Source organism: Carettochelys insculpta, chromosome 20, assembly GCF_033958435.1.
Source record: "Carettochelys insculpta isolate YL-2023 chromosome 20, ASM3395843v1, whole genome shotgun sequence".
In the NCBI taxonomy this organism is placed as follows: domain Eukaryota; kingdom Metazoa; phylum Chordata; order Testudines; family Carettochelyidae; genus Carettochelys; species Carettochelys insculpta.
This window is the reverse complement of record NC_134156.1, coordinates 5,045,623-5,050,000: the sequence shown is the minus strand read 5'-3', so window position 1 is coordinate 5,050,000 and position 4,378 is coordinate 5,045,623. Positions and strand designations below refer to the sequence as shown.

General features: G+C 53.0%; 2 non-coding genes across 2 annotated transcripts; both read left to right on the top strand.

Annotated features, from left to right (window-relative positions):
- The first annotated feature begins 3 nt into the window (after positions 1 to 3).
- On the top strand, positions 4 to 110 carry LOC142023754 (U6 spliceosomal RNA). The gene has a single exon (XR_012648300.1). It is a non-coding gene; the product is annotated as a U6 spliceosomal RNA (small nuclear RNA).
- An 873-nt stretch (positions 111 to 983) lies between these two features.
- Positions 984 to 1,087, top strand: LOC142023760 (U6 spliceosomal RNA). The gene has a single exon (XR_012648306.1). It is a non-coding gene; the product is annotated as a U6 spliceosomal RNA (small nuclear RNA).
- Positions 1,088 to 4,378: the final 3,291 nt, after the last annotated feature.

Genomic DNA, 4,378 nt, shown 5'->3' with positions numbered 1-4,378 from the left:
CTTGTGCTTGCTTCGGCGGCACATATACTAAAATTGGAACGATACAGAGAAGATTAGCATGGCCCCTGCGCAAGGATGACACGCACATTCGTGAAGCGTTCCATATTTTCTCTTCCCGCCTCACTACTGTTGTTCACACAGCCCTCAGCAGCAGGAGAGGCTCAGCAGGGCAAGCGGCGGCCTGCTCCATTTCTGCCCACTTTGCCCTTGTCCTGTTTTGGGAGGGACCAAAGGGGCCTCCGGCAGCACAAGGCATCTCCTGCTGCTTGCCCTGCCCAGGTGCCACCTGCCGTGTCCCCGGCTGCCTCCCACGCAGCCTGACAGACAGAAGAGGACCACTTTCTGGGAACAGCCAGCCCCGAGACACAGATCGGGAGGAGGGAGAGGAAGAAGACACCAAGCAGGATGTCCTTCCGCGGGAAGCCTCTCACCTCTGGGATGACCTCGAGGCACCGACGCCCAGAAAGGAAAGCCTCCTTCTCCGAAGGCCACGCCTTTGGCCCTTTGCCTCCCTACCGATTCTTCCTCGCCAACAGGGGTCTCCCTCCACGGCACACCTCTCCTTGGACAGACCTAGCAGGATGTAGACTGGCCAGGAGCCCTCACACAGCTCGCCTCGTCTCTCGGCCTCTATCTGCTGGGCCCTTCACTTCTTCCAGGCCCAGCGGACCGCACTCCTGCCACTGCAGAGGATACTGATTCCCAGTATGCCAAGCCCTCATTTGCATATCATGACCTCTGCCACTTGTGCTGGACTGGCATTTTCTCTTGCCCACCGGACAGCGGCAGACTGTCCCCATTCGAGGGGCCAGGGACGCAAGGAGGAAGTCAAGGACTCCGGTCCACGGGCGTCTCCCTAGAAGTTCCGTGCCTGCCTCTCTCTCCCTCTCTCTCTCTCTTTCGCTCTCTCTCTCTCGCCCTCTCTTCAAAGTCTCACCCTTCCCTGGCCTATTTAGAGCTTAAGACCAAAAAAAAAATAGGTTGTGTTCCATTTGGTTGCACATATAGTAAAATTGTAATGATACAGAGATCAGCATGGCTCCTGTGCAAGGATGCCAGGCACGTTTGTGAAGCGTTCCATATTTTCTCTTCCCGCCTCACTACTGTTGTTCACACAGCGCTCAGCAGCAGGAGAGGGGATGCTGAGCTGACCACATCAGATCTCTCCCTGATTCCTGCCTGCTTAGCCCCTAGCCTGTCCTGGAAGGGACCAAATGGCCTGTGAGCAGCATAGTGGTATCTCCTGCAGTTTGCTGAGCCCAGGCAGTTAAGCGGGCTGATGGAAAGAAGAGGACTTCTTTTTGGGACCAGTGAGCCCTTTTTCTGGGACCCCAGTCTATAAATACCCCTCTGAAACCCCACCCCCACTCATGCATCTGATGAAGCAGATCTTTTCCCACAAAGGCTTAGTCTGTAAGGTGCCACAATAATTCTTATTGTTCTCGAAGCTGTAGACTAATACAGCCACCTCTCTGACACTGAGTCATCATGGTATAATATGAAAAATGATCGGTTGTAAGAGACATTTTGTTTTAAAACTATCTGATTTACGTATGTTCATAACTCACTTTGCATAAATTATCCAGATATGCTGACAGATACGTATTTCCTAGTTTTTAATAGCAGATTTTAAAAACCGTATTGTTTCATATTCTTCAGGATAGTCCATGTTATGAAGGGTAGGTGAGCTCTTGCTACTCAAATGTATGGTTAGTTTTGCAGTATTTTTTTTTTCCCTGTCAAGCTATCAAATTTCTAAAAACCGTGTTCTAAAGTTTCCTCGTGGATATCAGTTGAATGTGCATCTTGGTCACTTACTCATGGCTATTTTTCCTCCATCTCAAAGCAATCCAACATTGCTGCGAATTGGTTTGGCTTTTCATCCCCCACCCCACTGAGAAGCTCTTACTCTGTGATTTGGTCTCATTCTGGCTTGCGGTGTAAGCGAATTAGGAAGACTGTGAGCAGTGTGTGTTTCTATTGTGAATTTGCTCCTCTCAGTTGGCTTTGGTGAACGACTCTTCATGGACCTCTCGTAAGTCTGAATCTGCCATTTGGAAGGAGCAGTGCAAGTGTTGATACAGCCCTGGACCAGCGCCCAAAGGGGCTCCAGACCTCACCTCCCCCGGGCAGCGCTGCTCCATGACCCCGCGCAGGGCCGCAACAGAGCCCGCCTGGCTGGAGACTGGGGGGGAGGGGGTGGGGGGGGCGAAACGGGTCACATCAGTGGGCGCCGCGACCCCGCAGGGGTTGAGGGTAAACGGGAGCGGGGCTCGTGCGTCATCGTTCTGCGCCGGGGCCGGCGGGTCACGTGCCCCGTGTTTATCTCGTTGCGGCGGGTCGCGCGCGCCACCGTATCGCCGAGGGCCGCGCGCCCCCTGCTGCAGTTGGCGTCGCTGCCGCTGGCGGGACTCCCCGCTGGGAAGTGCGCTAACGACGGCCCCCGGTGAGGGGCGCGCCTGGCAGACGGGACCCCGCTACCCCGCGGGGATCGCTGCCGGCACGGTGAGTGGGCAGAGGGGACTCAGGACGGCGCCTGGGCGGGGCGGCCCGCGGCTCCTGCGTCCGCTTGGCTCGAGCCGCCCCCCGGAACAGAGATGTGCCCCAGCGCGGGAGCGGGCCGGGGACGCTGCCGGAGGGGCTTGAGGGGGCCGAAGGGGCTGGAGTGTTTGCAAGGTCGCGGGGGCGGGGATAGTGCGTGTGCCCGGGTCTCAGGCGTGTTGTGACCTGCGTGTGGCCGCGCCAGACAGGTGCTCAATGCTTGTTTGAAGTCAGCAGCACCTGGAGGTGCCCAGCAGGTCTCTGAGCTCCCGATGGGGGGCGCGGGGGGCACACCAGGAATTCGGTAAGGGGTTTAAGCTAACTCTGTTCTGTGATATTAATGGAGGGAGTGTGGGGGTCTCAGATGCAGTCTGCGTGCAGAAGGGAGCTTGGGTAAGGGATTTGGGGTGCAGCAGTGTGTGTGGGCTTTGTTTGAAGGTGGGGTTGTGTCCTGGGTTAGGAGACTGAGGTGCAGGAGGGGTTGCTGGGTCTTGGAGTGGGTATAGGTACGGGAGAGGATCCTTACATGGAGGAAGACTGTACGAGGGGATGCAGGGTTTGGAAGGTGTTTTGACGCGGGTCAGGAGTACAGGAGGGGGTGCAGGGATCTGAGTTGTCCTGTTGGGTAGGAGATTAGGGGGCAAGACCTGGGAGAGTTATAGGTGCAGAGAGTTTGGGTTATGTGGGGGTTGGGGAGAGAGGGTTGGAGGAGGGAGTGGCTGAGGTGCCAGAGGCATGCTCTGACCAGGAAGCATGTTACCTGTGCAGCTCCTGGTCAATAGCACAACAGGTTCTTCATCTAGGCTCTCTGCCTTTCATGCCCCCACAGGCCTTTCCAAGCACCTGAGTCTAGGGGCCCGTGTGCACGTGTGTGTGTAGCCAAGTGCTTTTCTGAATGCTGGGGGGTGGAGGGGTACTTTGCACAATGCCCATCCTGCAAGCAGAGAGTTGCCGTTAGCTGGAAACTGGCCAGCATGATCTGCAAGATTTTGCTGGGGCAAAGGGCCGTGCATGAAGCCTCTCCTCTCTGGGATCATAGCATACAGAGACATGCACACAGCTTCTGTGAGTGCCAAGTGGGGCGGGATAGGCAAGGAGCCTTGCTGAGCCTCCCAGTGGACCATGGGCTGGATTTAGCAGTTTGGCAGACCAGATCCAGCCCAGAGGCTGTATTTTGCACATCCCTGCTCTATGATAACCTTTTTGAGCCTGAACTGTGTGTGAGGTGATTTAATTGGTATATTTGTTCCTGTGCATTTGTGTAAATATTTCAGTGTTTGAAATTAGCATTTGCAGTAATGACTTAGAATACTGACATTTGCATTTTTACTATTATTTCTCTTTATTTGTAAGCTTACAATGTCATTACCAGCAAAGAGATGCGGTAGACCTCCTGTATTGTCATGCTTGGAAAAGAAAAAGAGGAAGCAAAGTCTCGACAGAAGAAGAGGGAAAACAAGAATATATGTGGGAAACCATATTGATCGATGGTTGACTCTTAAGGAAAAATTGGATTTCAGAAATGATGCCGAAGTTGCAGGATTTTTACTAGATTTGTAAGTAAAAATATCACCGTATTTAGTAACACTTAGGGGAGCCGAAGACTGTTCTCAAAGTTAATTTAATACCAAATTTTTTTTGTGATATAGATACGACAGCTATGACCCATTGTCAAAAGCATCAGTTTGTTCTTTGCCTGAAGGTGTGAGAAGAATTATAGTGAAAGGAGAAAGAGAGTTGCCAAACTTGCCAGATGACACTTCTTTGATAACAGCGGATGGAACGTTAGTGACATTCTTTATTTCTACATGATTAATATAAACAGGTTTGAATTTGT